This window comes from Sciurus vulgaris (genome assembly GCF_902686455.1).
Source record: "Sciurus vulgaris genome assembly, chromosome: 4".
NCBI classification, from domain to species: Eukaryota; Metazoa; Chordata; class Mammalia; order Rodentia; family Sciuridae; genus Sciurus; species Sciurus vulgaris.
The window spans coordinates 184,335,353-184,359,966 of record NC_136464.1 but is presented as its reverse complement, the minus strand read 5'-3'; the positions used below and the strand labels follow the sequence as shown (position 1 = coordinate 184,359,966).

General features: G+C 52.0%; 1 long non-coding RNA gene across 1 annotated transcript; it reads right to left on the bottom strand.

The window, feature by feature from the left end:
- Window positions 1–19,329: 19,329 nt before the first annotated feature.
- Window positions 19,330–24,350, bottom strand: LOC306659316. The gene is made up of 3 exons (XR_013763269.1): window positions 23,526–24,350; window positions 21,617–21,818; window positions 19,330–20,255 (listed from the first exon to the last, which is right to left on the bottom strand). It is a non-coding gene; the product is annotated as an uncharacterized lncRNA (long non-coding RNA).
- Window positions 24,351–24,614: the final 264 nt, after the last annotated feature.

The following is a 24,614-nucleotide window of genomic DNA, read 5'->3' as shown; positions in this document are numbered from 1 at the left end:
CTGTCCCCATGCACTCTGCAGGGAGAGACAGCTCTGTGTAGGCTGCAGTGTGTCTGGAAAGTAGAGGATGGGGACATAAAATGACTGTCCCTGTGTGGCAGGCAAAACTGGGCGACCCCGACATTGGCCTTCCTTGCAGAGCATGTCCTCTGAAGTCACCAAATGTGCATGCCACCCACTGGCCCTGTCCTAATGGCAGGGCAAACTTTCCTGCATCTGGGAGAGCTCTGCATTCCTCAGGAGGGGCGCTGTGCAGAGTGGAGGCCCTTTTCTCTGTCCTGAGCATGAGCTGGGACGCCGTGAGCAGCAGGCAATCTCATGGCACCAGGGGCCCAGGAGCAGGCAGAGCACATGATCTGAGCCGAGGGCAGTGGCCATGGCTGGTCAGTGCTCAAGGCTGGAAAAACTTGCTGAGTGGCCTGCCTTACAGCCCGAGGACTCAAGGCAGCTGCGGACGTGATGCTGGGGCTGGTCTGGAGACGAGCCCGTTGCCCGCTCTGGTTGAGTCTGACGTGCTCTCGTTAGGAAAGTCTACCCGGGGCAGCTGGGACCCAGAGGGGAGAAGCATGAAGCACTAGGGCAGGCCCTCAGCACCTGCCCACCCTGTCCCAGCCTGGCTGGCTGTCCTCCAGGGCTGAGGGCCTTCATCCGGAGTGTGGCTGCAGCCTGCTCCTGGGAAATGAGACAGCACCGACGTCCCAGCCCCATGGAGTCCCACACAGCGGGAGGAGCTGTCTTGTCATGAGCAGGGCACTGTGAGCGGCAGTGTGCTGGAGTTTTAATTATACCTTCCTGTGATACCATCAATTAACAAGGAGTAGAGGCGGGAGGAGTCCAAATATTACCTGCCAACGCTGCACAGGAAAGACCACAGGCAACTTAGCCCTCTGTCGGTTAGTGAAGCTGCAGCACGGGGATGTCCTGTTGATGTGTTTTATTGACAGACAGACACCCATGTTATTTGATATCTGCTGTTCAACAGGCGCGCAGGAGTGACTGGCCACTGTCATGAATGCTCATGTCCCACCACCTGCCTTTGCCGTGCCTGTACTGCGTCGTTTGGATATTTTTAAAGAATTAAAACATTCAGTTCTATAGAAGACCACCACACTTATTACCAACCCTTCTAAAATATGTTCAAAGCTCTTTTTAAAAATCTTTCTGATGAAGCACCTAAAGACACCCTGTCCGACGGCCGTCCTCCAACGGCGGAGTGCAGAGGTCGCTCTGTCGGGGGACCAGAGGTGCAGGGCGGCCTCGGTGGACGGCTGGGTTTCTAACTGCGTCCTTTCTTCGTCCACGCTCATTTTGGGTTTTGTGACGGAAAAGATCCCTTTGCCACTGCTTCGATGCAGGCTCTGCCCTGATCTCTTGTGCCGGCACCGGGCTGCTGGGAGGCACGATCACGAATAGAAACAGCGTTCCAGACTTGCCTGCTAAATTCCAAGCTCAGAGTCATCATGCCCAGTCTCTGATCCTACTCTCTACATTTCTGTGACAAAGACACTTCCTCCTAATGACACTGAGCTGCTTTTGATTGTATGGGAACTAAAGCCCCCACTTTGAGACAGGGTGTGTCCCAATCTTAGCAAAGCAGCATGCCGGGGCCTACCTCCCACTGCCATATTTGCAGGCAAAGGAAACTGGACAGGATCCTGGGGAGGTAAAGGGGGACTTTCCTTACTCATTTTTGGTGAGGGATGAGAAACGTCCTGGAGAAAGTGCTCTAAGTGACCAGGTGAAGGACAGCCTCAAGGCACATGCAGATCTCCGGCACAGGCTGCTAAAGCACTTGGGTTCCTGTGTGTGGGTTTCCCTGTGAGCCTGTGGGATCCTGGACAGGAGCCCCGCACCCAGGCGTTCTGCAGAGGAGGATGTGCCCCGTGCCCACCAAGCTGTGGTTCCCGGGCACAGAGCAGGGGTAGGGAGGCTGCGCCTGCTTGTGTACTTGTCTTTCCTGGCTGCTGGTTTTGTGGACATTCAGGTCATAGGAGGAGGCTCGCCAACAGTTTTCCGGACAATACAGGAACACCTTGGTGGAGTCGGGTACCTTGTCAGAGCCGTGCCTGCTGCAGTCCCAGCGTTTCCACGTGGCAGGCTCTCCTTTCCCCGTGCCCCTGGTGCAAGGAAAGCGAAGGAGAACCCAATTAGTGGCAACCATTAAAAGAATGCTTTACACCTGTGTCAGTTACAGCAGTTCCTGGTGCAAGCGATACTGGAATTCTGAAAAGGCAGAAAAGTCCAGCCCAGAGGACTTTGACATATGCTTCTGCCATAAAAGAAGCTATTTGCAGGCTATTTAAATGTGTAAAGCTACAAAGAACTTGTGGACAAATCAATTCCAGGAGGGTAAAGAGCAAATCCTGCCATAGCCAGGCGCCTGCTGGCCCTCCTCTTGGAAGGTCCTTTCTGAGAGAGCACACATGCCTTGCCCTGGACTTCTCTTGCAGTTTCCTGTTTAAATGTCACTTAGCCTGCAGGGCTGTCCCTCCCTCCCTGTCCCCTCTGCCCCGCTGGTGCCCCTGGCATGCCCTGTTGCTCTGGGATACATGAACGTGTCTCCTGTTCCTTCCAGAGTGACCATGCAGTGAGACAGGTGCCAGACTGGGCCTTTGCCCTGCTGCGGAGCCACCAGAGCGGCACAGGTGTGGAGCTTACCAGGGGCCCACTCATCAGGTGCTGGAGGAATGCATGAGTGACTAGAGTGTTAAAACTTGAAGTTCCTGGACTGGAAAGCTTATTTCCAGGAGGTTCTATGTTTGTTTTTGTTATATTTAAGTAACTTACTTATGACCGTTCCAAAAGGGTCACAGGGTATCTTACAAAATGTACATGAAATAATATAAAAGAAGATACTAAAATCAGGGGAGAGAGAAGAGTAGGGTTGGCTTCATCTCGCAGGCAGGAAACGTGCATTTTTAAAAATAACTCTTTAGCATATTCCAAGGCAGAACACAGGAAGCAGCTAGCGTCTCAAGACAGCAGTTCTCAGGCTGCATTCCTATGGAGGACGAGAACCCCTGGTTGAACAGAGAATTTTACCACTGACCAAGAAAAACGAACTTTCCCAGGCACACACATCAGGCTGAGAAAATGGATGGGCTTCTCCCCATTTAAAAAGTTCCCAGTAACTTTTTCTTAAGGTCTTTGGCACATTCTGTTGCTTATCTCCCAGAAAGCACTTAAGCTGATAAGAAAAAGCAGGAACAGGCACTTGGCCCCTCGCAGAACAGGGAACAGCCTGAGAGCAGGAGCCGAGGATGTGTGACAGCGCGTTTTCACGGACAGCTATGCTCACAGCTGGGATGGTGGGCTGGCAAGATCGCCATGCTTTCCAGCACTAAAGAAAATCTAGTCTTGAAAACGGGTAGATGTTGATATCTTCTGTTGCTTCATGACTTTCTGAGGGTCTAGTCCCTGGATGACTAAGAAGCCCTGTTGAGACACATCGTCTTCACTGGACCTTCAAAAACATGCATGCAGGCATTTTTTCAGGGACAGAAATGTGCTGGGAGAAGAGGCAGGCGATGGCTTCCCTCTGCTTTGTTTTTTCTTGTACTGAAGATGAGCTCATTTCATTGATCAAACTGCCTGGAGTTATTTCCATGCTGCATGTATTTGGCGCATCGAGTCCCACCCACAGCATCATACCTTAAATGCCATAAATCTAGATTTGCTCCCATGACTTTGGTTGAACATCTTCATATTTGGGCTTACAAGGCTTAATTGGCCCCAAAAGATTTGTAATAAGAGTCCCACAGAAATCTGGTTGGAGTTAAAAAGCAAATGGCAGATGTGAGGAACACAAACGAATTTAAAAGCACATTGCCGCCCTAGATAACGGCATGGGGATTTATGCAAATCCAGGTGGCCTCTTCCTTTCCTGGGCCTCCCTCTCCTATGTCCAAGTATTTGCTCGGAGTGGACTTCCAGCATATCCACGCGTGCAGGCCGACCCTGCCCTGGCTGGGCTTCCCCATGGCCCATTAGGCCTGTCTTGGCCAGTCATCTTCTCAGCCCAAGGCTTCCTTTGTGCCTGCTGACCCAGGCTCTGTGGGCTCTGGATTTTGCTCCCTGGTCGCGGTCGGATGGCTGCCTAGCTTTCCCCTTTAGCCTAGACCTGCTGGAGCCGTCTCTGGGATGCAGGGAATTCGAGTTTCCAGTTTGGAGTAAACATTACCCTTCCCCTAGCTGACCTGCCTGCTCCAAGTACACGCCCACCCCTTCCTGCTCCCATGACAAACTTAGACTTGACCGCGTGCCCAGCTGCTGTTCACACCGGAGCAGCTGCCCGGCCTCACTCATTTGGGGGTAGCAACCCTGGCCTTTGTTCCTCTAGGCTGCAGAGAGCCACAGAATATGTACTTTAAGTGAATTTTAGTATGTGGAAAGCAACTGGAGGCTCATTCCTCATGTGTCCCATTTGAAAAAATTTGTTGGTCCTCTATCCAATCACATCCTTTCCAATCACACAGTCGAGAACTGATGCGAATCTGCAGTCCCTGGCTTCTCCGGTGCTGCATGCCCCATGTGGGTTCAAGCTCTGGGCAGTGGAGTGGTCCTGGAGTGGCTGCAGGGATTGCTGTCCTGTTCCTGGAGATGGTGGGTCGGCTCTGCCCACAACACTGCAGAAAGTTATGCGGGCATGCCGTAGAAGCCCACAAGAGCTGGCTGCCAGCTAGCTTGTGCACTCCCTGACTTCATGGAGTTCTGACGAATGGACCTTCTTTGCAACCATGAAGCACACCTTCCAACTGCATTCCTTATTGGTGGCCTTTGGGCACGGGGTGCAGCCCCTTCTCTGGGGCCATGGGGCCTGGTGCAGTGTGCTCTTTCATGAACTCAAGGCCTGACACAAGCTCCAGCACCTCCCGGGAGGTGGCATTCCCTCCGCAGAGATCCCTCCCCAGGAAGGTGCACTGTCCCTGGGGGCTCTGCTGCAACCGGCCACTCCAAAGAGCCAGGCACTGGTGCTGCGGGGGTGGGGGTGACATCACATTCACCCTTTTTCTCCAGCTCCAGCACCTAACCGGACCTGGACTTCCCCAAGGAGTCAGAAGCAAGCAGGCAGAGCCCGGGACCTGCAGGGTGCTCTCTGCAAGCTCCACCCTTCAGCCCAAGCCTCCTCGGTGCACATCAAAGTCGCTCCTCCCACCCTTCAAGAAATGCTGGACCCTGCTTTTCCTTGGAGGAAGCCATACCTCCCCCACCTGGCCTCCGCCTCTCGATTGTCTTCAGAAGACAGGCAGGTGCCCTCCCCACCCTGTCCTCTGCTCTTTCCTTCTGCAGTTCATCTGCACTCACCACCTCATGCCAAAGGGGCGCAGTGCTTAACACTTCATCCTGCCCGCACATTTATTGGGCAGGTTATTTAACATTAAATCCCGGGTTGAGTCTTGGGGTTAGAAAAGGAAAGGTTACAGCCAAGAGTCATTCCCAGAAGGTATCTCCTCATTTGCACTCCTGCTCATTTGTGAGCATCAAGCTTCAGAAGGCTTGCCGTCACAACTGTGCACTAGGGAGTGTCTGCTGTGTACAGGGCTTCATACTCAGCTTGGGCTCCCAGGACCCTGAGACATGCTCTGTGGGTGTGTGCCTGAATCACCCCGATTGGCCAGGCGCGGCAGGGAGATTTTCCCTGAGTTGTACCCATCCCAGGGGATGAAAAGAAGTGAGTCAAGTGAAGGAGTCTAGAAGGAGCAGAAGGTTCTAGACAGGGGAAGCAGGAAGCTGGAAGTCGAGGGGCTCAGCATGAGCTCCCAGTGCTTCAGACTTCCTAGTGGGCGAGTTAGGGAAGGTCAAGGCGTACCAGGCGTGGCCTGCAGGCACGCAGGAGCCGAGCCCTGGGCGGGAGAGGATGCTCAGGCTGGCACTAGTCTGAGGACCTCCCTGGCCTCAGGGCGCTGTGCGGTGGAGGCGGGAAGATGGGCCGGGCCTTTCCAAGGAGCCAGGGGAGGGCAAGTGCGGGCGGCGGAGGGGCGGGGAAGGTCAGGCTGGAGCACCTGCGGGCCAGATCCCGCGGGCGGCTGGGGTGGCCCAGGCTTCGGTCCCTGGTTCTTTAGCGGGAACTGATGTCATATTGTTGATCTCTCTGGTTTCTTAAAATAACAAAACAAAAGCGACCGGCCGCTGTGCTACAGGGGCGGCTGGCCGGGTCGGGGCGGCGAGCAGCGCCGGGCGGAGGGCGCCGCGTGGGTTCCAGGCTTGGCCGCGCCGCTCGGGTTTCGCAGTCGGGCCTATTGTCCTCCTGCGCCGGCGCTGGCGCTGCTCCCGGCTCTGGAGGCGGCCGAGTGCCCCCGGGCTGCGGGCTGGGTGTTATCCTTTCCTGCGCTTCCAGGGGCTCTGGGGGGAAGCGGAAGCTGGAGCGCCCCGCAGCTTTAACCCCCGGGCTCCCTCTGTGTACGCGTTTTGGGGAGAAAAAGCAACTTCGTGGTGGTAAAGGAGGAGTGGCCAAGTGAAAGCTCGGTGGCAGAACTTCCAGGCTGCGTGCGCGTGCGCGGGTGGCGCGCCCCGCGCCCCCTCGGATTGGCTGCGTGCAGAGAAACGCGAGGCGTCTGCACCGCGAGCCCCGGCGAGCCGGGTCAGCTTGACCCGAGTCAGTCGTGACCACTCCGAGCCTGAAAATAGCAAACCCCGTCAGCCTGGGTTTCTGCGTGGACTCAGCGAAATACCTAAGAGGACTCGTGTCTAGTTCAGGAGGTGATAATGATTCGATTTTTGATTATGAAAAATTCAACAAGACCCTTCCATTTCCCAGTGAAAACTCAAAGCAAAGAATTATTGGGATATAACTGTGTTTTTCATGTTATACCTGGATTTATTATAAATAAGCAGTTTTGACATTCTTTCCAAATTAAAGTGGCCTCTCAAATTTTTTTAAACTCCTAAGCTTTAGATATGTGCATGGTAATCTGCTATGTTTATTTATAAAAAGAAAGGTGTACATTTATATACATTAGAGTTTCTTTAATGCTGACAAAAAATGACACAATAAAAAGATACTCTGGAATACAAGTTGACTATCAATGTTTTATTTGTTGCATGTCACATTTTAAAGCAAAAAGGCATTTTACAGAAAAAAAAGTTCTTATATGCTTTTGCATCTTGTGGCTAAAAGGAGGACTGTGGTGATGGGGTCAAGGTCGTTGTTCAGTTCCTGTCACTGGAGCCTGGCATCTCAGCAAACTCCTGCTCAGTGCTCAGGAATGTGCCCTGGCCCAGAGGGGTTCTTTCATGAGAGCGTGACAGGGCTCAGGATAGGGGCAGGTGGCTGTAGGAAGGGAGCGATCAACACAGACCCATCACCATGGTTGGAAGTACATGTAAACCCATGTGCTGTGCTGGGATTAGCAGGAGAGGCCACATACCTCGGCATTGTCCTCGCCTTGTGATTAATACCCTCCTCTGTCCGTGCTTCTAGTTTCCGCACGCCGCCCTCGCTCTTCATTGTGGACAACTCTTCCTCGGCAGCCTCACTTCTACCATCTGGACCCAGGATTACCTCCCCACCTTTGTGTCCTAGCTCTGACTTCTCCTTCACGTGTAGCTGTGACCTGACCTTGGCTCCTCTCTGAGCGTGCTCCATTTCCAGGAACTGCTCCATCTTTAGGTTCCATGCTGCCAGAATGCCCTCCACTCAGAGCTCTGTTCTCTCTCTCTCTCTCTCTCTCTCTCTCTCTCTCTCTCTCTCTCTCTCTTTGCAGTGCTTGGGATCTAACCCAGGGCCCCATGCCCTAGGTGAGACCCCTACACTGAGCTACACCCCTGTCCATCAAATCTCTTCTTTGCAGAATAACCTAGCATTTGCTTGTCTGTCATATGGTATTGACAGTTTTCTAGCTGTGGGGGCATTATTTGTGGATATATTTTTGTGTTCCTTCTCAACAGCAAAGTGCCCAATGACATGCAATGCCTTGGCCGGGTGTGCTACCTTTCTACACCATTGCAATATTCTGCCCACGTGGTTGCATGATGGCAACGTTTCGCTCTGCCGCTCCTGCCTTGCTTCAGGTGCGCAGGCCCTCACTCTGCTGGGGCAGTGGTGGCGAGGGCGAAGCTGGGAAGCCACACCGCCTTTCCCTCCTTCTCCCCATCAGTCCTCGCCCAGAACATTTGATGTGAACTTGAGACCATAGCATCTTAAAATTCATTCATTCAGTAAACACACATTTATTATGCACCAACTATGTTCCAGGTACATCAACTCATGCCTTCCCCACCCCCAAATCCCTGTCTCATGCAGCATGTTTGCTGGAAGAGGAAGACAGATAATAAATTACAGACATAATGAGCACATTATACAGTAGGTTAGAACATAATGAACGCTGTAGACACCACGAAGAAAAGCCCAGTGAGGAGCGCAGAGGCATGGAGTGCCATGCCAGCCTGCAGCCAGGGCAAGCCCTGCTGGGCCCGACTGACGGCTCGGACAGACAGAGGTCAACAGAGTTCATGTGGCATGTACAATTGCTCAGGGCACAATGGAAAAGCTATTCGGCATATAATTTATTAATAACGTCTGTGTGGGTTTTGAACATAATTCAACTGTATTTTTTCTTTAGTCTTACATTAATGAAGAAATTAATTGAATAATGCAGTAGAGTTTTAATTATAAAGGGGAGATTTATAAACCCACAGTAGATGGCTTTGAATCCATCTCAATTTTCAACCACGGAGCAGAGTTCCTAATATTTATCTAATGAACGCATCTGGACAGATTCTCTTCATTTTGATCGTCTCTCTCACCCCCAACTACTCCATCTAGATGTTGTTTGCTAGTCTAGTTTCATAAATCTCCTCTTTGACATATCCTTTTAACTTTGCCTTTTGTCTTCACGGTGACTAATCGATGCATTAAGAAACGGCATTTATAATACTTTCAGTGCATATCACCACAGCTCTGTTGTTCAAAGTATAAGAAAATTGTTTTCAAAACAAAAAATTTGAAAATATGTAAAGCCATCATTCATTTAGGTAATTGCAGATTCACAGCAGTTGTAAGAAACATTAAAGACAGAGACCAGGAGCCCTTCACCAAGCTTCTCCCCATGGTGGCATTTTGCAAAACTGTAGTGTATATATGTTACATGGACGGCGTGTCCGTGGCTCACACATAGCCATCAACACTGTCCACTCATCTTTTTCAGATTTCCCAGCTGAATTTCTGTTTGAGTGTCTGTGTGTGCGCATGCGCGTGTGTGCATGCACACGCATGTGTGGGTGAGTGATGTTCTGTCTGGTTCTCTCTCATTTGGGTTCACATGTCCACCACTGGGGTCAAGACACTGAAAGATCCCACACTCTCCCCGCACCCAGGTTCCTCTGCCCTTAACCCCTGGCAACCCCAGTAAACCTGCCATTTCTAAAATTGTGTCACTTACACAATGTTATAAAAATGGAATCCCACTGTACGTGACCTTTGGAATTGTTTTTTCACTCAGCCTAATTTTCTGTGATTCACCAAAGTTGTTGTCTCCATACTTTGTTGCATTTCACTTCCCAGGAGTGCTCCTGGGGGGAAGTAGCGGGTAGTAACCACCCACTCTGGCAGCACACCTGGCTGAAGTCTGGGGAGGTTATGAATGAAGTGTACATTTTTATAAGTGTCTTGTGTGACATATACGTTTTCATGATAACTGGGATTCTGAATTTGAACATTGACCTCAAATCTTATCTCGGTGTCTGTGTCCTAAATTTTCCTTCAATAAAATTTGTTGCTAATTTGTGCTCAAATACATAAGGATAAAGAAGCTTTCTAAAGCAAATATATAAATTGTTTGACATAACTAAAGTATAAAGTGCAAAGGAATCAATCACATTTTTAATTTTCACAGAGAACACCAATAAATGAAATTGTTTTGGCATTGCAATAGGTTAGGAAATTGTACGACATTGAAATTTGTTTTTAAATAGAAATGTTGTCATAATAATTTTTCTTAAGTGGTTGGGGTTGAATTGCATCCCCTACAAGATGTCAAAGTCCTCTCTTGATGTGTATGACGGTCACCTTATTTGCAGGGAGGGTCCTTTTGGATGATCAGGTGAAGGTGTGGTTATTCAAGTGAGTGGTCTCAACCAAGTGAGAATAGGGTCCTTAAAAAAGGGGAGGTGTGGTTGCAGAGACCTCTCCAGAGGGGAGATGATGGGAAGGCAGGGAAGACAGCCACTGACGTGCCAGGGAAGGCGGAGGCTGGCACCAGGCTTTCTGTCCTCAGGGGGAAGCCACACCTCCATCTCAGACTTCTAACTTCCACCCGGAGGCCGTACACCTCAGTTGCTGAAGCCTCTAGTTGTGGCACTGGGTTATAGCAGCCCCAGGAAACGGATACCATGAAATGAACCTGCATGATCTGGAACCTGCGAAAGACTTTAAGTTTCTCAGAAGTCCGTCAGAGCTACACTTTTTGTCATGTATATTCTGAAGACACAGGGATTTCTTCTACACAGGATTGCGATCTTGGGTCCTCTTTTCCTGTCTCTTTAAAAATCTACTCAATTGCCTCTCCACTGCGTTTCTCTTAAGTCTTCCTGTATTTTTATATATATCCTCAAATAAGAAAACACTAAACAATAAAAAGCAAAAAGAAAACAGAAGAGACTGGAATGATCCACCCTCCAGTGTTACCACCAACCCCTTCCTGCTCATTTATGACTAAATTTCTTAATAAATAATCTGCAAATATGTGGCAGAGAAAGCTGGCGTCTGCCGGGTGTCCCGGATCAAGGCGCCCACTGCATGCAGGGTCGCCTGGGACACGGCTGCACCTCCCAGCCTTTCTCACGCTTCTCTCTGGTGCCGTGAGTGTGCTTTGACGCGTGTAGAGTGTCCCGGCTCAGGCTGTCTGTGAGAGTCCTCACAGCCGAGTGACTTGGAGAAGGTGCGTCCTCTGTAAACCCCAGCGTCTCCGCTCCTGTCCAGCCGGGTCATGGGGGTCATGGTCGTGTGCCAGACGGGGGAGGGAAAGCTGCAAGGAAAACAAGGGCAAGAGGCATCCCAGGCTCGTGGTGGCTCCCGGGCCTGGCCGCCTTCTGCGGACTGCTGAGAGCTGGCGTCCTCCTCTGGGCAAGCTGCGACTGTCTCTGAGGGTCTTGGTCACTAGTGGCCAAATGCAATCCCTATGTGAAATGTCCTCACGTGACTTTCTCTGAACAAGAGGCCTGCACGGTACTGAGAGTTGCCACGGTCACGTGTCTCAATGTCAAGTGTACGCTCTCCTCTGCTGAGCAAAGCCACATTCAGAAGGGCGTGCAAGGAACGGAAGCGGGAGAGGGAGAGGTCCAGAGAGGAGCACCCTCCTGGGAGAGGAAGACATAGTTGGTGTCTTCACAAATACTCGTGGGGGTGGGGACTGGCAGTCTGACAGTCCCCATGGGCCTGGGAATGTGCGTCCCTCCACTGGCAACCTAAAATGGCGTGAAAGAGGGCAGGCCCTTGGCCAGGCCTGGCCCTGGGGAAGGGAAGGCTCTGTGGCTTGCCCTGCTCCTACTTCCTCCAGGTCACTTCATGCGGCGCAGGGCCGCCCTGCCGTTCCCCTGCACACGTCCCTGGTTTTAAGCGATTAGGAAATACGTATTTTTTCTCAACATCCAGGGATTCTGAGCCGGAGCTCTGCCATCAGCAGGCCACTGGCAGTGTGCCCACTGGAACGGCAAGTTAGCGTGCGTACTTAGGGTGAGAAACCGCTGGCCGAAGACCCGCTCCTGCTGGCAAGGACGCCCTCTGTGGAGGCAGCACAGTGAGGTCCCCTGAGACTAGCTAGGTGGACGCACACTTCACCGAGTCGGGGTTTGATGCCCAATGGATCAGCGTGCATGGCTCCCAGGCCAACATCGCTCGCCCTCTAAGATTTCGACCAGGGTGGCAGTTCTTTCTAGATGTCCTTAAGTTCCACTGGTACTAGCGGGGTCATTAGAACTAACCCTCAAAGAGGAGCATGTGAATCAGCCAGATAAGGGAGTCCATGGGTCCCCCAGGGGGCTGCCTGTAACACTGGGCACTTGTCCAAATTCTGGGGGCTTTCGTCCCCAAAAGATTGTTGCCTGAGAGTGGTGTGAGGAAGGCCCCTGGAGAAGGCACAAGGCACAGGGGCAGCCCTGGCCATCTGCCACCCCTCAGGGGCTTTACTCGTCCTGTGAGGAGTGATCCCGTGTCACAGAACCTTCTGTCTAAAGTACTTTCCAGCATCTCCACGCAGCTGTGCGATCTTCACCACAACCTAATTTCAGAATGTTGCCCTCTCCCCGCGCTCTCTACCCCAGCCCTCTCTCCGCTGCTGTGAACGTGGGTGTTCCGCATATTTCAGGTGCACGGAGTCCTGCAGCATCATGGTCCTGCGTGTCTCGCTTCTTCCTGTGACGTTTTAAGGTTCATCTGTGTTGTAGTCTGTGTCAGACCATCGCCATTTTTTGTGGTTAATATTCCATTCCCCACATTAACCACATTTTGTTTCTTCATTTTTAATAAAATACTGAATTTTAAAAATACTCAGTGTAATATGCTAACTTTACACAGTCACATCTGGAATAATGATTGTCCATCAGCTCCTCTCATGCTTCCTGGGCAATCTGCTTCCTGGATGATGTTTCACTGTTGTATTCTTATCCAGTCTGGGCTTCAGCTGGTCTGTCAGCTTGAGTGTGGCTTTGACTGAGCCTCAGGTGGGGCACATGGCTGGGCAGGAGCGTGCTCCAGCGTTATCGGGAGCAGGTTCTGGCTGGGCGGGCGCTGTGGGCTGGGAGGGCGGGCCTCCTGAGCTCACAGGTGAGCAGAAGTGGTGTCAGCTCTGGGTTTCGGCTGACTCCATACCCCCACTCGGGAGCTCCATTGTGTTTGTGGGTGTGGGCTGGGGGCTGGGCTGGAGTTTCTGTTTCCTCCTTCCCGTTTCTGGGAAGTCATGGTCAGGTGCTGTCCTGGGTGGCTCCCGGTGGGGTCCATGCCTTTGATGACCATGTGCAGGACGAGGACTCCCACCCCCTTGATAAGGGACTTGACGACACGCGCCAGCCAGCCTCACAGCCTTGACCTGCGAAGGCCTGCCTGGTGAGCTGAGTCTGGGCCGGGCATCATGTGGGCAAGAGGAGGGTCACGCCCAAGTCAGGGTGTGTCCAGCTGTCCCAGAGGCCCATCAGCCAGCGCCTGGAGGACACTCCATCAGGCGAGGTGAGGACCCTCCTGTGGCTTTAGAGGAATAGGCACAGCCCACCTCCCACCAAGGGAGCAGCATGGGGCCCAGGGCAGAGCAGAGGGAGGCAGGGCCTCAGCACAGGCTGCGCAGCCCTGACCAGGCAGGAGGCCCTGGCAGGAGCTCCTGGGCTTCCTGCAGGGGGCCAGGAGCCTGGTCTCAGCACAGCTGTCCTCTTCCGGGGCCTCCTGCTTTCTTTTCCTCAGACGTCTCAGGATGCCTGGACTCAGACACCCCCAGGTGGACCCTGCGGCCCCACCCCACTCGTCTGGTGCCAAACAGAACAAGCTGAGCCCAGCGCTGCAGAGGTCCGCGTGTTGGTTCACTTGAGACCCCCAGGGGGCTGCAGGTGCCTGTGCTGGGCCCCGGGAGCCTGGCTCTCAGGGTGTCCTGCTGAGCCAAGGGAGAAGCCGCCTGGCACTGCGGTGCTGAGGCTCTCCTGGCCTGGCGAGGCCAGACGTGACACCCCCTCCCCCCGATTCCTGGATTTGGGACGATGGACTTTGGAAAGGTCACAGAGGTCGAGTTTGGCCTGTCACCGAGACTCCAGCCAAGGCCAGACACCGTGGGTGCTTGTGCCACTGGCACCCCTCCTTCTTAGGAGCGTGAAGCAGGACCCAAGCCCCAACGGCTGCTCTGTCCTGCCCTTCAAGTGGACGCACTGTGGTACCCCACTCCACCCACCTGGGGCAGGACGCTGACCTCTGTCGCTCTGTGCCCTCCACCTGGGTGCTGGGGAGGAGCATGTCCTGGAGGACCCCTGCCTGTCTGCTGCAGACCTGCCTGTAAGGAATCAAGGAGCGCAGCCTGGACAGGGGGACACAGCAGAGCAGCCCTGGCCTTCCTGGGACCATAGGAACAGCAGCCGCACGTGGCCACTCACACCCATGTCTGAGCAGGGACTGGAGCTGGAGCCCGTCCTGGGCCTGCTCTGACCCGGCAGCCGTCCTCAAGACCCAGGCACGGGGCAGCGAGGGGCGCTCAGGGACGGGTCCACCCTCCGCGCACAACATCCGGAGCTGTGCTCAGGTTTCCTGGCGTCTCTTCTCCATGGCGCTCGGACGTGTGCTAACGCAGGCCGAGACATTCCAACCAGGGCCTCTTCTGAGAACAGGCAGGCCGCTGTGGCCCGCTGTGCCTTCGCCCCACCCTGCCTGCTCTGCGTGCACCGCTGGAGGAGCTGGGGCAACCCGGCTCCGGGAAGCAGTAGCAGGGAGACCTCGGTATCATGAAAGTCTGAATAACGGCCTTTCATGCTAGAGCATTAGAAAACCAGATCCAAACACTTCATCTCCTACCGGCAGCACCTCCTGTTCCCTGAGTTGACTTCAAGCCATTTGGAAAAATATCAAAAGAAGAAAAGGGGAGTCAAGTTTCTAATAGGGTAAATAGGCTCCGGGGCTGGGTTCTCTCCTTGCTCCCCTGGAATGCATACGCGGCTTCCTGGGGGCGCTGCCCATCCGTGGGTTTCCCATAGTCAAAGGTGTTTTCACAGAGGGGGTCACTGGATTTTAAATACTAGGCGCCCCCCATCCTGCTAAAGCGGATCTCCTCAGAGACATTGATCACGCTATTGTGCCCTCGGTTGGAAACAATTGTTTTCACCCAGTGAACTTTTTCTCCCCTAGAAGCTGCTCCTTTATTCCCAAATGTACAAAATCTAGCTTCAAAGTAAATACCTAGCCAACCAGAACCAAATAAGGCAGGAACCTCACAAAGCCGGGGATTGTCAGGGCCTCTAATCAGGTTTCGACAGCTGGGGTCCAAACAGGCATTCCTAGCATATCCGGGCAGCTCTCACCTCCAGGCACTTAGCAACACGCAGACTTCTGAATTTGCTTCAAACTATTAAGAAGTAATTAAGCAGTTTAAGGGTCTTTTTTCAGTGGCTGGGGCTCAGGCTGAGGTTGGGAGGTGGCTGAATGAAAGAAAAGGAGCCCAGTCGCCAGCCCTGTCTTCCTTTCAGCTGACCCTGCATGCTAATAAATTCATCCTGTATTTTTCTGCTACTGCCAATTTATGGCCTACAGGAAACTAATCTTGCACAATGACTACCTTCCTGTACTTAGTTCCTAAATGGAGCCAAATGGATTTGGTGGCGGAAGAGCTCCCCAGCAGTTCCTGTGCCCCAGTGCTGAGCCCAGCAAGATCTGATCGGGGCTGCATGCGCTTATTGACTCTGACGATATAATTATGTTCTTGTTTTGGCTGCCCTGCACTTAAGCAGAGAAAATAAAAAGCAACCCTCTGCACAATGCCTACCAGGATGACTTCAACTCCACACTGGAGGGTAGGATGCAAGCCGGCAGGGCCACAGGCCGCTGTGGGTTCAGGCAGAGACTCACATGGGCAGCCAATACTTCACTGAGGCCTTTGCTAAGAAGGAAACAGGAACCTGTTCCAGGACTCTAAAAAATATTCACCCAGGAGTAAGGTTTTCATGAGTTATGAAGGATAGTTCTCATTTCAAAGTCAGACACTTGTTCAGATGGAAAGAGAGACGAGAAAGCATGAGACAGAGTCACGATTCAATGACAGTTTGCAAGCAGGCTGAGACGGCGTGGGTGAAGACCTGGACTACTGGTCAAAGTGGGGTAACCTTTGTGATCGTACTGCTCATTCTGCAAGTAACTGAGCTGGAAAACTGAGTTTGTGCTTTAAAGAAACCCGAAGCACTTAATCTTTGACGAGCGCCTGGTTCCTCAGGTTGCTGTTCTCCACCCTCATGGAATGACGTCATGTGGACACTGATCAGGTGGACAGTGTCCACTTCCTGTATTACTTCAGAGTGTCTTTCTAGCACTATAGCCAAGCTGCTAACGCAAAGGGACTTGGCACCTTCTACAAAAAGGATGGAAATATCACCCTGATCAAGAGAGGGCGCAAAGATGAGCGGAACACACAAGCAATTGCGGCTGGGTTGGAGGGATTCCCCTGCCCCGCTTTGAGCCAGAGAGGTGGGGACCCCACTGGATGGGCTGGATTGGAACCCCAGGCTTTGACCCAGGCCCCTGGATTTCCAAGGAGTTTTGTGGGGGCTGACTGGGCTACACTGTGCCATTAAATATCTGAAGGCTTCTACCACCTGTGACCTCTGAGGACCACCCAGATGTCCCACCTGCTGTGTGACGTGGAACAGTGTTCCCAGGTCAGAAAAAGACTGCTTCCCCCTGGATGTAGGTGGGTTTCTGCGTCTCTGATTCATACTTTCCCCAACCACAGGAGTGGGGATGCCACTGCCTCTCTTCAGAACCCTGTAAAGAGGGGACTAGGAACACAGCACAAGAGAACCCTGCCGTGTGTCACTGGCACCATGAATCGATTTCTAAAAAGTATTAAAATGGCCATCAATGTGCCTCGTTGTCAGCATCACTATAATACAAACAGGCTTATTGTCTGATTCAAATAGTGCCTTTGAATCCTGTTATTCCAGGAGGGACTGCATGGGTCTAGAGTGGGTCGGAATGCAGGACGAGGCTCACTGGAGTGGCCACATGGAGGTCAAAGAAGAGGCTTTCTTCCTGGTTCACGAACAGTCACCTACCTCATCCCCCGAAGGGGCTGGGATCTCGGTGCCTGTGTCTTATGGCACCTCGTGGCTACAGATCCCTTCTCTGCCTGTCTACTTTAAGACTTTGAGCCTGAATGTGACACATAAAAGAAGTGAATGTGGAAGGATCTGTGCTCATCCAGGTGGCCAGCCAGTTCCAGCTGTCTGCCATGGAAGAGAGGGGCAGCCACCTAGTCCAGTACCATGTTGGGGGCCCCAGACAACAAGGAACAGAAGCTCCCAGGTGAAGCAGGGCTAAAGAGTAGAGGCGCTGGGTGTGGTGGCCCTCATCTGTAATCCCAGTGGCTCGGGAGGCTGAGTCAGGAGGATCACCACCAACCTCAGCAAAAGCAAGGTGCTAAGCAGCTCAGTGAGACCTTGTTTCTAAATAAAATACAAAATAGTGCTGGGGACATGGCTCAGTGGTCCAGTGTCCCTGAGTTCAATCCCTCGTACCCCAAAATAAAAGAGAGTGGAGAAGGACTGGGCTCTGCCCCGTGGCTAGTCACCTGCTGGCTTACGTATCCAGATCCTTCCGTGCGAACCTCTTCCTTCCACGTCCTGGGTAAGACTTGCTTTGAGCCTGTGTCTCTGAACACATGGGAGGGTGCTGTGTGTGGCAGCTCCTCCCAGCTCCCAGCTCTTGGGTACATTGGAGCTCCCTGCCTGTCTGCTTTGCAGTTAGGGACCTGCTGGAGGCATGGGTGGCTGTAGGGTCCTGCCCCCATCGCAGCCGCCACTCAGCTACAGGACAGGGGACAACCCTGGCTGCGGGCAGCTGAGAGGCCAGAGAAGGTCAGCGGCCAAGTGAAAACCAGACAGATTCCTTGTGCAGCTGCACAGGCTGTGCCTGTGGCCCCTCGTCTGCCACCGTCATTGCGGACCTCCTCCGTATCCATGACAATGCTTCCCGTGTGCTCAGAGGCACAGTCATGGAAATGGCCCTGATGGACCTAATGGCTTTGTGGTTATCCCTGGACACTGTCCTTATCCAATATTTGAAGGAAAGGCCCCCCAAAATAAGGGTTCCTATGGGGAGCCCATTGCCATGGGCTTGCTGGAGGCGAGGTTCAGGTGGGGTGCAAGCTGCCTTTGCCTGCTCGGAGGGGACAATGCTGAAGTCAGTTCAAACTGCTGGAGTGGTTGGTAAAGGGAGAGATGCCATTCATTTCCAGAAAGGGTGAAGAGGTTGTCCAGGAAGCCACCGCCAGCAAGCGCTGGAGGGTGGGCAGGAAGGCTTCCCACACCTCAGGCTGCCCGTCGAGCGTGTTTGCTTCGCTTTGGCTTCGAGGTTCAGCCACCATGGTGTTGGGAGGGCGAGCCCTCAATGATAAGCACCAAGCTAAGTAGGCAGGATATGCAGGAACAGAGACAGGAACAGTGGTTCTGGGGGGGAGGGGCATGAGCACAGAGAGGTGGGGAGTTAGGGGACACCAGGACAGGTCTCCCTGCAGTCACGGCCACCGCAGCAGCCCTCAGCTACCATGCGTTTCCAAGTAGCTAGAAGAAAGGACATCGCGTGATCCCAGTGCAAAAAAAGTTGAATGTTTGGGATCATGGAAATTTTAATAACCCTGTTTTGATCATTACATGTCGTGTGCCATAAAGTCATGTCGTACCCCACAAGTATGTACAGTTATTAAGTGTCAATTAAAAATGATTTTAAAAGAGAATTGGGTGGCAGGAGAGTGCAGGTGTGGAGAGCAGCTGCGAACGAGGAGAACGCACTGGTCCCTCGAAGCCGCGTCACTGCAGGCTGGCACTGCAGGCCAGCCGAGGGACGTTTCCTTGTCTCAGGCTCCTCCTCTGTGAGTGATTACATCGCCATGATCTCAGGCAGCGAGTGACCTTGGTCAAGTTACGTGAGCTTCCTGGGCTGTAAGTTCCCCCCGCCCCACGTGGGCTGCTGATGGAACTCATGCTTCAGGGTGTTGTAAGAACTGCACAGGATGGGGTGCTTGGAGGACTGAGCGCACACCAGATGCGGTAGCTGTGGCTATTTTGAGCACTGCCGTGGTCCCTGGTCCTAAGAGTTTCTGACCTCTCCTCCTTGGCTGGCGGTGGACAGAAGTCTCTTGATCCTCTCTGGTGGAGCCAGCGTGCCCCCTCCAGTCCCCCTGGGCTGGCAGCTGGTGGAGATCATCTGTTGGTCTCACTGTCCTTTATTTAGGATGCTGGCAAAGCACAGGGCTTTTCGTCACCTGGCAATGCACTGGCCTTGTAGGGCTGCCTGGCTTATCGCAGCTGGGCTCATGTGTTCTGGAACACTCCAGGCCAAAGCCGTGGAGCACGAGAAGCGGGTCCAGCGGGTGCAGAGGCCACCGGGAGTCCAGGAGTTCTCATCCTCTTCGGCAAGAAGGAACCTACTTAGGACGCTGAGTCGTTTTTTAACAAGTGTAAACTACGTACAGAAAAGTAAGTTCCTGGATCCTCTGAGGATAGCCTCCCCCTTGCCCACCAGCCGTGAATGCTTTAGTGTGTCTCTTCCACACACGTGATCACGCTGCTGCAAAACAAAAGGGCCCCCTCCAGAGTCCTGGGCTGCATTTGGCTGCCACTTTGCACCAATCTGCCCGCCTGGAAATGTCCTCCGGCCGACGCTGAGGATGTCAGGTCACTTACATGGTGGACTTTCCCTCGGTCTGGGTCTGGCTGATGCTTCCCCTTGGCTGGTTCAGCTCAAGCATCTCTAGCAGGAGAGCCCAGGGTGAACCCATGACCCCCGTGTGCCTCAGGGGCAGGTTGTGACCTGCCCAGGCTGATGCTAGGCCCCGCGTGACCTGATGGGGTGGGTCTGTGGCTTCTCCACTCCTTCCTCTGTGGTGACTGATGGGCATGTGCTGGGGCCACCCACACCCTGCCTGCACTGCTCTCCGTCCACACGCTGCTCGTTCACCTGTGTTTCAATCCCATTTCCTTCAGTGGATCATGGTCGATCACCTTTGTGAATCTCGTGTTCAGGGGTCCTGGGTTTGGAGATCTGAGGGCAGGGGCTCCTCTGGCTGCCTGGGCATCCTCCAGCTTTGAGCTGTTCCTCAAGATTCCACACTCACCACTGTCCCCTGTCCAGGCGTAAGTCAGTGGATGATGGGATCCAGGTGTCTCAGTCTGTATGTTTAGGAAATCCACCTGGGCTGGTGAGGCCACAGTGTTGGGCCCTCCACCAGCTGGCCAGGGCCCAGGGCTGATGATAGCAAAGTTTCCCAGTGACTTTCAGGAGCAAGGTGTATCTGCAGGCTGCACACTCAGCACTTGCTCTCAGCTAGATTTGGGATTTGCTACACCCTTTCACATGAAGTCACCTGCTTAAAATGTGCAGTTAGGATCATGGGTCAGGAAATGCCAGTGAGCCAACAGAAGGCATCCTGAGCTGTTGGCTGCAATGTGGAGCAGCTGGAGAGCAGGTCCAGCAGGAAAGGGGCTCCTGGCAGACTGATGCGGGCAGCAGGCAGCTCTTTTCTTCTCAAGATCTCTACTTGTAGAAATTGGCGACCACTGGAGGGGGTGCCATCAGAGTGGGCTGCCTGTAGGTGAAGGATTTATATGACCAAGTTGGCATTTTGAAGTCAAATGAAAAAAAAAAAAAAAAAAAAAGAGAGATTTTAGTTTAATACATAGTGCCCAGACATCGTATAATGTTGTAAAATCAAAACAAAGCAACAGCAAAAACAAAATAGATTTTTACTTCAAACTAAAGTTAAAATATTCAGATGTATGGGAGACTCAAATGTGAAAAATAAAAAAATAATGATCTGAGTTAAAATCTATCTAAACTGGAGAGGATGATCTCTAAGTAGACAACCAAGTGAAGAAACTGTAGGAAGAATATTTGTAGATCCAATACGTCAAAATAAAACTTGGAAACTTAAATAAACAAAAACTCAAAGCAAGAATAAAGTTAAAAGACAAACACAAACAGGTAAATATCTGTAGTATTTTTGACTGACGCTGGCTGCCTTCAGGGTCAGTCTTTGACCCGTCGAGAGCGAAGGGGCTGTCGAGAGCGAGAACTCCCAAGCAGAACCATGAAGTGCCACTGTAATGAGAGGACAGCGTGCCGGGTGGCGTGCTGTCGCCTGGGAGGGCCCCTCTGGCTGCCACGGGAGGCTGCGGCGCGCTCTGGTATTGCTGACCAATGGGTCAGAAAGAGCTGCAGAACTGAAAGTCCAGAACATTCTCCTGTTCTGGCTTGTGTCGCCAAGCTCCTAGTGGGGAGGTGTGGGTGATACCAGAACCCCACCAAGGGCCTGGCTTACCTCACCTCCTGGTTTTTGTGTGAAATATGTCACACATTGCTTTTCCACCATGGGGTTCACTCATTAATAACCCATCTACGAAAACGCACAGGATCACAACAGCAGTACTGGTTGACATGCTCTTAATCACCATGGAATCCTCTTAGCGAGGCATCGTCATCTGTGCTACCATCGTCACATTGTCATCTTTGTCACCACCATCATTACATTGTCTTGTCATCATCACTACTAACCGTTATTGTCAGCACCATCATTGTCACCACCGTCATTGCCATCACCATCATCACCACCATCGTCATCATTGTGAACACCTCTATTGTCACCGCCGTCATTGTCACCACTACCATCACCAGCACTGTCGTCATTGTCAACACCACCATCATCACCATCATCACTACCATCGTCATTGTCAACACCACCACCACCACCACCGTTATTGTCACCACCACCATCGTCATTGTCAACACCACCATCACCACCACCATCGTCATTGTCAACACCACCATTACCACCACCATTGTCATTGTCAACACCATCATCGCCATCATTTTATGAAGCAGGAGCTGAGACTTGGAGCCTCTGCCCAGGTTTCACACTCAGCTAGCATCAAAGGCAGGGTTGAGACTCACCTTCCTGAGACAAGTGCAGTGCCCCAGACACCTGCACGCTGGCGTCAGAAGCTCCTGGATGCAGTGCCCTCCGGCCTGTTGGAGTGGCTGTGGTGCTCTGGCATCTTCTCGGAACATCACCTTGGAAGGATTAAGCCATTCACGTAAGAATCACGTTTGAAAACAAGAAGGGGTGTTTTCTGAATGGAGCACTGTTCTCCAACTAAGGAAACAAAAAATAAAACAATCAAGGAACAAACTTAAAAACAAAACAAAACAAGAAATTGAGACGCTTCCAAAAGGTACCTTCCCTGCTATTTTTTTCTGATTTAGAGCACAGAGTCAAGATAGGCTCTTCTGCAAGCCAGACGCTCTGGGGAAGGCTGACTTGGGCCTGGATTGTCCCTTTCTGGCATCCATAGCCAGGTCTGATGGTCTGATGTTCAACTTAGATTTTATCAGATTTTTACCACCTGGAGGCAAGGCCAGGTCGGCTCACTTATCGCTAGGCCTTGTCAGGGCCTTGTGAGTAGGGATTGTGAAAAATAAAAAAAGAAATTGATGGTTCTTCCCCATGCTTTCTAAGCTGTGAGAATATGTGCATGTCTCTTAAAAGAGAAAATACTTGAAAGTCATTGGTTATGTCTAAAAATTAGTTACTTTCAGAAGAAGAGTTCATAGTAGGATTTGATAGTTTCTCCTACTTGATAAGATTCCCTCCTTTAAATCTTTGGCAAATCCTTATCTTCAGAGTTGAGATTACACATTGTATGTGTATATGTATACATTTATATATAACATTATAAGTTTATTTTTATTAAAGTCTGCACATGGTTGGAGGCCCCAGACAACAACAAACTACAAGTTATGGTTTGTAAAAACCATGGAATGCATGTACCATTTGCATATATCTCCTATATTTGTATCAAATAACTTGGTTACTTAACTGAATTGTGTTAATTTTGGGTAGTAAGGTTCCTCTGCTCCAAAGATGTGCTGTGTGGACGGCGCTCATGACTGGTAGACATAGGTTCAGAGTGCTCACTGTGAGCTTAGCAGAGTTGCTATTCAATGCCTAACACTGACTGATCACTTGGGAAGGTAAGAGCTATGCATGTTTTTTGGATTCCCCTCCACTTTCTCGAAACTTTACACTTTTTAAGATGCCCTTGGTAAACAGGCGAAACACTGCGTACGCTTCATAGATTGAGCTCCCAAGGAAAGTATTTATTTCTGAGCCATCACTGTCATTATTTGAAGCAGTTATGAGAAATTACATGAGCCAGTTGCAAAAGTGGTTATGTTTATCTGCGCTAACATTCACCAGGGACAAACACCTGACCCACAGGTAATGTTTTTCCCTTCTGTTTACAAGACTACTGAAATTAGAACTGAGCTGGTGTGAGTTAGTGAGAAGACGGGTTTGAGGCTGATTCTCTCTCTCTCTCTCTCTTTCTCTCTCTCTGTCACACACACACACACACACACACACACACACACACACACACACACACACTTTCATTTTAAAACGATATTCTCGAACCCCAGCTGAAGCCAGCTCTGCTCCCAGAGACCCATATGCTGTTCCACGAGGGCACTGCTGTGTGTGCTCTGCTAAGCTTTGCTTTTAGGATTTCCAGCTTCGCAGCTTACAGGAGCCCACCCATAAAGACGAACCCAGTTTATCCCAGGAAGCAAACATGTACCATTATGTGTACGGCACAGCCACACTGTCAACTTGGATGCACATAAATAGAAAAAGAAGAACTTTAGTCCTTGGATATACTGTTTAAGGTCAGAGAGAATGAACAAGAAGCACCAGGTCCTACCTGCTTCCCTCTGACTCTCCTGAGACTCCTTCCCTCAAATTAAATAAGATCACCTTCAACACTGCTTTTAAATGATGTGAGTCTTTTAGAATATCACTTACAGCTGTGCGTTGCAGTCTCCAAGGAGGGACCCACGGAAGCCCAGTCTCTGGATCCTGACCTGTCGGCCTGGAGCACAGACCATGGTCTGAGGCTCCGCCAACTGTTGGCTGGGGACTCTGCAGGAATGGGCAGCCACATTCTCCTGAGTGCCTTAAGATGGAGAGTGGGAAGGATGGAGGTGGAGGCAGGAAACACGCAGGATCCAGGGCAGGGCGTTGCCAGGTAGGAGGCAGCTGGCCCTGCAGGGAGCACGTGGAGCAGCTGCAGGTCCCTCCTAGTTGTAGGGTACACACGGGGCGGGACCCACCAGCAAAGCAAGGTTTGCATTTTAAACATCGCCACCAGGCCAGGCTCCTGTCGTCTGGGTTAGCAGAATCTCCCCAGACATACTTTAACCTCCACAGTTAAAAAAAAAATTGCAGAAGAGAAATCTTGAAGATGTGGGAGGCAGCTAGCGTGTGCATTCTCCTTTCAGGGAGTTTGGAGACGTCCAGAGGAGCTCTGCCTTTCCGGCCTTCTCTGTTGCCTCTCTTCCTTGCTTTCTGAACTTTGCTCCTCCTCCTGTGTCTAGTTGGTGCTTCCTCGGCTGATGCAGCCTTGGGGCCACTGATTCCTGCAGAGAGGTGCGGGTGGGAGCCAGGCCTGGCCCTCAGCATTGTCTTTCAGTTTGTTAGCTTTTCCTTTCAAAAGTGGCTGTATTTATCTCACCAAGCCCCACAAGGTCAGAATCTTTGGTCGGGAGTCAAGATTTAAGCCTGAGACACTGAACATCAGAGCTCCACCAACAGCCCGCAGTTCTGCACTACCTGCCTGGGGGCGCTGACTCGCCGGCATCCACGCGGGGCCTGGGACCACTCCCAGCCAGTCCTACACTCCCCTGACCCTCCAGAGAGAACTCCTCTAAGGCACCACCAGCAGCAGCCAGGAAGGACTCCAGAGAGTGGCCCTGAGAGAGGCTCCCCAGGAGGCCGTGCGGAGGGAGAGTTTGGTGCCTCAGAGCCTGGTTCTGCTCCTGTGTGGCCACTCTGGGACTGGCTTCCTCCCCTGCTTTCCACATGCTTGCCATGGCTGCCCTGGGAAAAGGCATT